A 12849-nucleotide genomic window follows, 5' to 3' on the forward strand; every position below is an offset into this window, starting at 1 on the left:
CAGTGCAGGTCAGCTGGCCCAATGTCAATGGTTGTAATCTCTCAATCAATTTTCAGGCGAATGGGCAGCAGTTTAGGCCTAAAGATTTTTCTTTATGTGCCATGTAAGACCCACACGATGGGGAAGAATATCTTGAGACATTGTCCTTCCATCCCACAGAGACTAGTGCATTCATGATCCCAAAGTAATACCAATAACCTCACTAAGGAGAGTCCTCAAGAGAATGGAGGTGGAGAAGAGGGAACATAAGAGTACAACCCAATGGGAAGATAACAAATATGTAATATATTCATACAGTTAATTTCTGAACTGAATAAAATAAAATTGATAAAATCCCCTTTACTTTAAACCAAAATTTCATTACATTTGAAGTGAATTTCTTTCTTTCTTTCTTTCTTTCTTTTTTTGTTTTTTTGAGGTAGGGTCTCACTGTAGCCCAGGCTGACCTGGAATTCACTGTGTAGTCTCAGGGTGGCCTTGAACTCATGGTGACCCTCCTACCTCTGCCTCCCAAGTACTGGGATTAAAGGCGTGCACCAACATGCCTGGCTTTGAAGTGAATTTCTTTTAGACTTCTTGATATTAGATCATGCTCTTTGTTTTTATTCTAGCTGCCAATCAATATTTTCATTAGCACACCTATTCCATCTGAATTTAAAGTAATATTTTGATTTTTGTGCACTTTTATTTTGTCTTCTTTCATTTCTTCTGTTGATCTCTGTTTCTCTTGGATTCTCGTCCTATGACAAGGAATTCAGAATCATCATGACTTGTGTGCATTGTTATTTAGTGACAGCTTAGTGTACTTTTTATAGTGGTGGTTGTAGGAGACACGTACACATGCCTGAACAATGAGATTTCCCTTCACTGATACCGGGAAACTACTTCAAATGACATGTACGGCTCTTATTCCCATTGGGTTTCTCCCCTCACTTTTCATAATTGTTTTCTTGAACAGTGGATTGTTTGTAAGCTGTGTATGAGCTATCTGATGAGGTTCACATTTTTCTGACACCGGGGATGAGTGGGAAAGTGGAAGACAGAATATTCTCATTGCATACCTTCTGGTCTAATCTTGATTCTGGGTGGTTCTTTTATGATGGTTCCTTGCTGGGCCTTATAAGCTGAGTATGTAAGAGGGCTAAGCACAGTGGAGACTAGCTTCCCATTCAAGCCCCTCCTAACATGTTATTGCTTCCAGATGAGTTGGAATCACTCCACTTTTCTAAATGGGGAATAGAAGATCAGTACCAGTTCCGTTTGCAGAGATCACTCGGCTGGATTAGAACACAGCCTATTTCTTCCAAGAAGAAGGTAGAAGATTAGTTTTCTAATCTGACCCTGGGCAGAGGAAGCAGAATAGGCTGAACTTCTTCAGAGTAGGAGGATGGAACTGAAGAGCAGATTCCTGGTCACACCAATGAATAGTCTGATTTTTCCACTGCTGTGTGACTTTTCCCCTCTTGATAGAGCCTGCTATGAAGAAAGAGCTATGAGAAGTGAAGCCTTCCCATGTTTTCTCAAACCACACAACCCTACCCATTTTAATTGGACTAGTTAGGACTGCTGTATGTTCTAGTTTTCCAGAGATACTTCAGTTTTCTTGGCATAGATTTTGAGTGCCTCACTTGCTTCTCAAAACAGCCCACTTTGAAAACAATAAATATGCAATCTTAACTTGCTAATCTGTCTCTCTTTACTTTATACAGGAAATATGAACATACGATTCACTTTCATAGCTATTAATTCTGTGCTCTTCTGAGATTCACCTAAAATTATTTAAATGATTTAAAATGCTTGAAACTTTGGCATAATTTTTGACTCCTCTGTCCTTTCCATCCTCATTTCCAATCAGTCTAAAAGTACTGTTAATTCATCTCTGGAAATAACTTAAGCATCATTGTTCTGATTTCTTCCTCTGCATTTTTACATATCATTATCAAATTATAGTATTTGAATTATCCTCTGACTTTGTTAAATTTTTAGTCTCTCTAATCTCTTAATAGTTCTGTTTGCAGCTCATTTTTCAGAGCTTAATTCCTTCTGCTCCCTAACACAAACCTTCTGCTCTAGCCTTACCTATAGCCTTCTGTTTCTTAGCTTCAGTAAAAGCACTCTGAATTCTAGTTCTAAATTTGCATAATGGTAAACAAGGAATTGAGGTAGATCAAGGGATGAAAAATATCAAAGGTAGATTTTCTGGCAAAAAAAAAAAGAAGATCATGCAGTTTTGTCAAAATATACTCTTGTTTTTGTTTGGATTTATTTTTGCCAATGTAGCCTCTGCTTTTAGGACAGTTCTTTTTCTGGAGGAAAATTGGCCACCAGGGATTTATATCTTCTATGTTTTGTAACTCCTATAATGGTTTTAGCAACAATCCTTACAATGGTATGACTTGTGGTTACCTCAGGAACCATGGTGAGACATTTTCAAAGCAGTAAGAATCTTCTTACATAGTGTTCAGTACAGAGTGGATCATCAAGAACTGAGACCCTATCATGAAAAAAGTCAAAAGGTAATGCAGCAGTTTCCTTCAACAACAGACTGTGACTCCATAAGGGATATGGGCTTAGCTGTACTGATTGTATTCTTCCTGCATGTGAGTGTTGGTATTGTGAAAGATGTTTTAGTTATCCAGCTTTCTCTAACATCATGTTTTCCTCTTAGAATGCTTGCCCACTCTTTGTCCTAACTCTATTTGGATTTCAGACTTAGTTCTCTTTTATACATTGTATTTTATACCTACTTTAGTGATTACCAGATTGGAGACATTTTTCTGTTTGGACCCTCTTGTGAGGTTATACTTTGTTTTGCTTTATTTGGATGTCTCACTATTTTCAAGTGTATATGTCTATTCATAGTAACTAGATTTGATTTGGCTATAAAGACAAAGACTCTATTGCCCAGTGATATTCTCCATGTGAATTAGTGTTTCATTTTTCAGTTTTATGCTTCTGTTTGGATATGAATATGAGAACACAAGCATGGGTAGCTATGATCACATGAAGTCATAAAAATGATGTTTATTTTATGTGGTGATAGATTAAGACTATTAAGCTGCTATTAAATTATTTATATAAGTAATATAGTATCAACATCATAAATCATAATCAATTTAAAATATGTAGAGAAGAAGAAAAATTTTTAACTTTTCTTGGGGGTTTAACATTGTATTGAAGTTCCAAGTAAAATTTGTATGTTGTAACTAGTTGATAAATTCCTAATGTTTGTCCTGCATAGAATATGTAACCTTTTTATTGCTTGTGCAATAGCTATCATATCTTTGACTCTGCTGTGTTTGTTTTCAAGAACACTTCTCTCTATGTCAGACCACCATTCCTTGATTTTCTTATTTATTGTATCTTATGCCATCATTAAAAAATATTCTTAATTGAAAATAGATACTCTGTTTCTATGCCCTGAATACTGTGACCTTTGTAAATTGTAATGTAGTCCATTTTATACTTATGTATTTATTTGCTCTCAATAATGAATGATATGAGTAATAGTGAATATAGTATCATTTGCTAAGTTAAATAGGAATAAATCCATCATAAAGCAATTATGTACATGCATATTTATGTACATGTGTATGACTGCATATGGGAGCATGCATCTGTCGTAGTCAGCTTCACATCACTAGAATGAACCTCCAAACCAGACATAGTTTATAGGAGTAACAGTACTTATTTTAGTCTTACAGATCCAAGGGAAGTTCCATAATGGCAGACGAAGTTGGCCTCCTTTCACAGAACCACAAGCAAGCACACTCCAGGAGTCCTACGCAGAGCAGAGCTCAAACACTCTCCATAACTTGTGCTGGAATTCAGATCCACCCCATTAACACCTTATGGCTGGACTCCTAGGATCCACTCTCAGTGACATCTTCTCCAGCCATGCAGCTGGAGATCCAAGTGACAAGCTGTAATAAACACCTGAATCTATTGGAGGACATCCATTAAAACCACCATACATGCCATGGCACACATGTAAAGAGCAGAGAACAACCTGAAGAAATCTGTCCTCTTCTACCTTCTTTGAGAGAGTCATTCTTATTCTTGTTTTGGTGCTCTATACACCAGAGTAGCTCACCCTCATGTTTAAGGATGCTTTTGTCTGTCTCTCGTTGCTGTGGGTATGTTGGGATCACTTATATGTGCACTAATTTGCATTCAAATTAATGTTGGCATTGAGGTGGAACAAACTTGGGTTTGCATGTTATAAGCAAGCACCTTTAACTGCAGAACATCCTACCATCTCACAAAAGGTTTTTTATAAAATAAATACTTTTGTATGTAGTTTTATTTATTTATTTTTAACTTAGATGCTGTACAGGACAATATAAAACAAATTAAGATTATGTACTTTTCTTTAAACCTCAAACATACTTTGGTGGTCTAAAAATTTGCTAATTATAAATATTCCAAGAACAGATTAATGGGGGTTAAAAAGGCCTAAGTGATTGAGTAAAGGAAAGATGGAGGGAGGGCTAATCAAAATCTAAGAGAATATAAATAAATCACATAGAAACCTACTTTTTTGGACAATGGAGCCATAGATTGTTACTAGAAAATTTTCAGTGCCAGGGATGGGATACCTTCAAGTGAGTTATTGGCCAGAGAGGTCCCTGAAGCCCCCCAAACATTACAGGCCATTTTTGAGGTCCTTGGTTTCCCACCAGGAATAGATGGTAAGACCCTATTGCTGAAGACTCCACATACTTGGGCTGCAAGGTCACTGAGAAATCCTGGAGAACTGAGCTAAAAAGCTCCTCCCTGTAGACTAGCTGACAGAAAGCTGGAAAAAGCCACACTGCATGCAGCTCATTGGGAGAGAGAAAAATCACCAGTGAAGATAATCCACAGTGGACACTGCAAGCCTTATATTTGGCCAACCAGACCAAATGAGCCAATGGGTGCAATAGTGGCATGTCTGTTATGGCGGAAACCAACTGCCCTCTAATTTGAAAGGAGGCCTGCTCCATGGGAGGGAATACATCCCTGATACGGATTTGATTTTCCAAAGAATTTGATACTGAAAAAAATCTGATACTGAAAACCTATAACAGGGGTAGTCATGAGCCCTAGTGGTGTAACGTCTGCTGCTGTCTGGCTAAATGTATATACTATGTTCTCCAAACTGCCCAGTAAGCACTTCTCCTAATGTTCATACTCATATACTAATGCTACTCTCATTTTTAATTAGAGAACTTTCTCTTTTCAGATGGCAGTGACCTTGGGATGACTCAGAAGGCATCATGGTGCTGAGAAGTGGCAAAGGAGTGCTTAGCACTGCAATATCCCTAATCACACCTTCCAAGGCTCAGGGTTCACTGTGGAAGAGGTGCAGAAAGAATGTAAGAGGCAAAGGAAGGGTAGGACTCTTTACAACGTGCTCCTCCAGACACAAAATGGCCTGGATATCCATGATCTCACAGTGCCTGACACTACCTACACAAGACCATCATAATAGGAGGAAAAGATAATGACATCAAAATAAAAGAGAGACTGATAGAGAGGAGGAATGGATATGATGGAGAGTGGAATTTCAAAGGTGAAAGTAGAGGGAGGGATGGAATTACCATGGGATATTGTTCACAACCATGGAAGTTGTTAATTATAAAACTTGAAAAAATACAAAAATATAAATGTTACATATATTTAAATATGTATATGAGGAAGTTCATACCCACACACTATTGCTTTAATCTTCACCACTTTTCTGCTTCATGTTGGCTTCACTATTCAAACATGTAGCATTTCTACTGGAAGTGAAACAGAATAGGGAAGAGATAAAAGGAACTTAAAAAGATTACAAGGAGTCATTAAGTTGCTCCAGAAGAATAAAATGCACATAACATACATATTGGATATATGCATCTTGAGTTTAATTGGTCATTAGTTTTGGGATAGGTACAATGACTTTAATGAAAAGAACATTTGAGCTTCCAGTCACAACCTCACAAATTCTTTGGAAAATCAAATCTTGAAAGTATGCAGAATGGAGGTTAGTTTTAAGAGGAGGCTCAGTTACTTTTACTTAGTTATGCTTCAATTCCTGGCATGTTTTCTTTTTTTTATGCCCATGGGAAATTGACATGATCTAGAATAATGTTCTTTTTCATTTTTCCAATTTAAACTATAATGTCTTTATTCTTCATTTTTCTCAGGGGACATAACATATAAACTTGAAATTACAAACTATTGATAACCTATGGTTAGCTGTTATTCTCACATTCCATATGCAGAATTTGGAAGAAAATTAGGAGCTTTACTCAACATACAGTCTTCTTTATTTTTCTCCACACCCTTCTGTTCAGTTTAAAAGCTGTGAGTTGACTTTAGCTTCTGCTCCACTGCTTTTTAAAAATGTTTTTGATGGAACATTCTTGCTCATGTAGTTGTGAACTGAGATCTGTCACTATTAGAGTTGTCTGAATGTCAGCCTTAAGGTTTTCAGCAGTGGGGTTCTGTCTTTGTTCTGATTTATTTTTCCAGGATACCACATTAAAGTGGCTTTCTTAAAAAAATTATTTATTTATTTGAGAAAGACAGAGAAAGAGGCAGATAGAGAAACAGAGAACAGGTGCACCAGAGCCTCTAAGACTGCAAATCAGTGCTAGATACATGTGCCACCCTGTTTATGTGGGTCCTAAGAGGTTTATGTGGGTCCTAAGTGGTTAAGACACTTACCTGCAAAGCCTATTCTTAGCTTATTCTTTGCAGGCAAGTGCCTTAACCACTAAGCATCTCTCCAGTAAAGAGGCTTTTTAAAAGAGCCCAAAGACTAACACAGACCTGGATTTAAATTCCAAGTATACATATTTAGTGGATGTTTAATCATGATGTTAACTTGATTTGAGAAGCATCTCAGGTTAGTTTAGTCTGTGAGGGTGTTTCCAGAAATCACCTTGTGGCTGGGTACTCTGAATAGTGTGACACATCTTGAATCTGGATAGAAGAAAAAGAGAAAGCCAATTAGAAGTTCTCCTTTCCTCTCTTCTTTCCTTTCTTCTCCCCTCCCCTCCCCTCCCTCCTTCCCTCCCCCTCTTTTTCTTTCTCTCTCTCTCCCTCCCTCTGTCCATCCTTCCCTCATCTTCAGGCTGCCCTGATGTAAGCTTACCTGCCCACCTCCATGCTCTCTCTTAAATATAAATTGAAATTCTGAAGCTCTGAGCCAAATGAATTTTTCTCTTTTGAAACAGTTTCTCTCAGGTATTTTTTTCATACCAATGGACAAGTGACTAATGCATCTATTTATAATTTCACATGACACAAACCAGCCAAGGGCTCTACTTTCAGCCTTTTTAATATTAGTAGGAAAACTGTGGGCTAACTCCACAATGCATGACCCATATACCTCAACAAGGAGTGGCCATGGGGAGGGGGTAGGTCACAGATGAGCCTAATAATGGTACCAAACTGACTGTATTTGCTGAATACAAAAGTAATTAAAAAAAAAAAAAGAATTCAAGTTTGGGGCTGGAGAGATGGTTTAGTGGTAAAGGTGCTTGCCTACATAGCCAAAGGACCCAGGTTTGATTCCCCAGGACCCATGTAAGCCAGATGCACAAGGTGGCACATGCATCTAGAGTTTGTTTGCAGTGGTGGATGACCTGGCATGCTCACTTGCTCTCTCCCCTCCCTTTATCTCAAATAAATAAAATAAAAATTAAAAAAAGAAGAAAAAAGAATGAGACACTTGCAGACCTTAAATTTTATCAAGTTAACTTATCAGGTTTTTTTTTTTTTTTTTTTTCTAAATAGCAAACTGATAGCTTTATTTTGATATTTGCAATGACAGGTTCTTCCTATTATGTTTATTTCTGAGTTTGGACTTATATGCCAGCCAGTAAATGGTCATATTCTTTAGACTTCAGATAGATGCATGCTAAGAGATAGCTGGAAAAGCAAATACCTTGTACAAATTGTTTAGGTATCATTCCAGGCATTTTATTTCTTTAGGACAAATAAGAACATCTTTCCTTATGTGGACATTGTTATCCAGCAATATTGATTTAATGAGTTGTAAATATTAAGCATCAATTATACTACAGAACAAAACTAATGCTAGAGATAGGGTTCTCTCCTCTATTTACAATAAAGAATGTGTGACGGAGGCAGACCAAAAGCATGTCATCAACTAATTCTGAATCCTAGTCCAGTTAGTTTAAGCAACTAGGGAAATGCTTCAATTTCTCCTTAAAAATGGGAAAGCAAATTTAAAATTTTAAGTTTAAAATAAAAATGTTAAGTTTGAATTATTCATTATTATGATAGCATTACTTGTTTTATATATTCTTTTTGTTTGAAAAATAATAGTGACTCCCATCATAGTTGGGGACTTCATACACCATTACCAGGAATAGACAGATGATCCAAACAGAAACTCAACAGAGAAGTAAGAAAGCTCAACAAAACCACAGATCACTTAGACCTATTGGACATCTACAAAACATTCTATCCCAAATCCACAGAATACACATTCTTCTCAGCAGCCCATGGAACATTCTCTAAAATAGATCATAAAGGGGTCACAAAGTCTTCCTCCATATATTTAGGAAGATTGAGATAATTCCTTGTATGATATCATATAACAACGCTATATTACTAGAAATTAACAACTAAAGACCCACCAAGAATCCCGCTGGCTCCTAGAAACTGAACAGCACACTTTTAAACAATAAATGGATAGTGGATGAAAAAAATGAAACTGTGAAATATCTAGAAATGAATGACTATGAAAACACATCCTACCAAAACTTATGGGATACAATGAAGGCAGTCCTTAGGGGAAAATTCATAGCACTAAATGCCTTCATAAGAAAGAAAGAGAAATCCCAAATCAAGCTTAACCATCCACATAAAGGCACTGGAAAAGCAAGAAGAATCTAACCCAAAAAGCTCCAGATGGAAAGAAATAATTAAGATCAGAGAAGAAATTAATGAATTGGAAACTAAGAAAACAATTAAGAAAATTGACAAAACAAAGAACTGGTTCTTTGAAAAAGTAAACAAGATTGACAAACCCCTGGCCAATTTGATCAAGCAAAAAAATTAAAAAAAAAAAGAGATGCTTCAAGTTAACAAAATTAAAATGAAAAAGGAGAGATCACAATAGACATAAGTGAAATTGGGAGAATCACTGGACTTATTTCATAAAGCTGTACCCCACAAAACTGGATAACATGGAGGAAATGGATAAACTCTGGACACATACCATCACCAAGGCTAAATTCAGAGCAGATTAATCTCCTAAACAAGCCTATCACAGTCATTGAGATTTAAAAGGTAGGAAAAACAAAAACAAAACAAAAAAAACCTCCCCTCCGCAAAAAAATAAAAAAGAGTCCTGGACCAGATGGCTTCTCAGCTGAATTCTAACAAACCTTCATGGAAGAACTCAAACCAATCTTTCTCAAACTGTGCCACCCAATTGGAAAACAGGGAAAGTTCCCCAACTCCTTCTTTGAAGCTAGTATCACCCTAATTCTAAAACCTGGCAGAGATACCACAAGAAAAGAAAAGTACCAGCCTGTTGGACTTATATGCAAAGTTTCTGAACAAAATCCTCACAAATTGAATCCCACAACACATCAAAAACTTAATCCACATTGATCAATTGGGATTCATCCCAGGAACACAGAGGTGATTCAACATATGGAAATCTGTCAATGTACTACACCATAAAAACAAAGTTAAACACAAAACCACATGATCATTTCAATAGATTCAAAAAAGGCCTTTGACAAAATACAACATCACTTCATGATAAAACATTGGATAGAATTGGCATGGTCAGTTCATATCTTAACATAATAAAGACTATATACAAAGCTCCAAAGGCCCAAATAATACTTAATGGAGAGAGACTGGAGGAATTCCCACTGAGATCAGGAACAAGACAGGGGTGTACACTCTCACCTCTGCTCTTCAATATAGTACTGGAAGGCCTACCTCAAGCAATAAGACAGGAGAAAGAAATAAAAGGGATACAATTTGGAAAGGAAGAATTTAAGTTATCTCTATTCTCAGATGACTTCATTCTATACATAAGAGACCCAGAAGACTCCATCCCAAAACTCTTGAAGGTGACTAACTCCTTTAGCAAAGTAGCAGGATGCAAAATCCACACACAAAAATCAGTAGCCTTTCTATATGCAAATAACAAAGATACAGAGAAAGAAATAAGGGACATGTTCCCATTTTCAATAGCAACAACAACAACAAAATAAAATATCTTGGAATAGGGTTAACCAAGGAAGTGAAAGATCAATACAATGAAAACACAGAAACACTTAAAAAAAGAAGTTGAGGAGGACTTGAGAAAATGGAAAGACCTCCCATGCTCCTGGATAGGCAGAACTAATATTGTGAAAATGATAATCCTACCAAAGGCAATATACATATTTAATACAATTCCAAATTCCAATTAAAAATCCTAACATTGTTCTTCACAGAGATAGAAAAAGTGATCTCAAAATTCATATGTAAAAGCAGAAGGCTTCAGATATGCAAGCATATCCTCAGCAAAAGAAATACCACTGGAGGAATCATGATACCTGATCTAAAGCTATGCTACAAATCCATAGTAATAAAAACAGCATGGTACTGGAATAAAAACAAGCATATAGACCAATGGAATAGAATTGAAAACCCAGACTTTGGGTCAAGCAGTTACAACTACTTGATACTTCACAAAGGCACTAACAATATAGGCTGGAGAAAAGACAGACTCTTCACCAAATGGTGCTGGACAAACTGGATAACCATATGCAGGAATATGAAACTTGATCCACACATCTTACCACGCACAACACTCAAGTCCAGAAAGATTAAAGACCTCAATATAAGACCAGAAACTTGGCTAGTACGGCAAGAAAATATAGGAGGAACTTTCCATGATATAGGCATGGAAAAAGATTTCCTGAACAAAACCCCAGTAGCACAGGATCTTAAACAATCACTCAACCAATAGGATCACATGAAGCTGAAGAATTTCTTTGCAGACAAGAATAAAATAAGCAAAGCTAATAGATTACCCACAGAATGGGAGAAAATATTTGCTGAATATCTAACTGACCAAGGCCTAATCTCCAGAATCTACAAAGAATTCAATAACCTAAATAATAGAGAGCCAAAAAACCCACTCACAAAATGGGGCAAAGAGCTGGATAGGCAGTTAGTTCACAGAGGAAGAAATACAAATGGCAAACACACACTGAGGAAATGTTCATCATCCTTATTCATTAGGGAAATGCAAATTAAAACAACTATGAGATTCTACATTGCAGTGGTTTGATTCAGGTGTCCCCCATAAACTTAGGTTTTGTGAATGCTAACTCCCCAGCTGATGGATATTTGGGAATTAATGCCTCCTGGAGGGAGTGTATTGTTGGGGATGGGCTAATGGGATTTATAGCCAGTTTCCTCATGCCAGTGTTTAGCACACCCTCCTGTTGCTGTGGCCCACCTTATGTTGGCCAGGGGGTGATGTCTACCCTCTGCTCATGCCATTGTTTTCCCCTACCATCATGGAGCTTCCCCTGGAGCCTGTAAGCCAAAATAAATCTCTTTTTCCCAGAAGCTGCTCTTGGTTGGGTGATTTCTACCAGCAATGCAACCCGGACTGCAACAGTAAAGTGGTACTGAGGAGTGGGATTGCTGCTAGACACCTGACTGTGGCTTTGGCCTTTTGGAACTGGTTTTCAAGAGGAATGTGGAAGGAATTGAAACCTTGGCCTAAGAGACTCCTTGCAGTACTGTAAGTATAGCTTGATGGACTATTCTGGTCAGATCTGCAAGACCTGAATGCAGTAAGAACTATGGACTGTGAGGTTTGGCTTATGAGGGTGAGAAAGAGCTTTGCTTGGACTGGGCTAGCAGTTTGTGTGAGAAACTTGATCTTTTGCCCATGTCCTGAGAAGTTGTGCAGGGTTGCTTTGCGTAGAAATGAACTGGTGTGAGCAGAGGGATATGGCACAGAAAGAAAAATCTTTGGGTGAACTGTTGCCCATTCAGCTTCAACTGAGAGATTACAACCTTTGAGACTGGGCTAGCTGACCTGTGCTGGGGCAACAAAAAGAATGTCAACTCTTTTGAAGGGGCCTGAGTGCTCAAGGAGTGTCCTGTTCTTCAAAGTCTGCTTTACTCCCCCCTGGATTAACAAATTGGCTTCCTACCTGGTATCGTGGAGTATAAGAAATGCTCGAAAGTTTTTGAGTGGATTGTCTGATTTATTTTATTGCTAATTTTTTGTAAATTCTAGATATCGAATGTTTGTCGTTTGTATAGCTGCTGAATATTGTCTCCTATTTTGTAGGTTGTCTATCAACTCTGTTGATGGTTTTGTATAAATTTTCTGAAAGTTTAAAAAAAAAAAAGAAATGCTCGAAAGAGGGTCATTGAGTTTGCAACACGGTCTTGTGTTTTGGAAATGGCCATGGGCAGTGTGAAGCAGGTTTGCTGGTTGCCTGCATAGAGACCCCATGGGACCATGAGGATGAACCGTGGCTTGCAGTGGAGACCCAGTGAAGATGCTGGGACCATGAGATGGCTGCCGAGGAGCTGCTGCCCCAATGAAGTTTCCCAGGACTGTGAGGAGCCTAGCTGGAGGGGCGGAATTGGAATGCCAGAGACTTGTTGCTGGTTAGAATTATCGGACTTGAAGATTTGTCACTGGTTTGAGTTGCTGGACTTGAAGCTTCAGAGTTTGATATTTGCCCTGGTTGTTTTAAATCTTGTATTGGTTGAATGTTTCTTTGCTATGCCCAATGCCATCTTTTGCAGTGTGAAAATTTATTCTGGGCCATTATGGGTTTTTTGAGGTTATTTTTTGGTATTAAGGCT

This window comes from Jaculus jaculus, chromosome 1, assembly GCF_020740685.1.
Source record: "Jaculus jaculus isolate mJacJac1 chromosome 1, mJacJac1.mat.Y.cur, whole genome shotgun sequence".
In the NCBI taxonomy this organism is placed as follows: Eukaryota; Metazoa; Chordata; class Mammalia; order Rodentia; family Dipodidae; genus Jaculus; species Jaculus jaculus.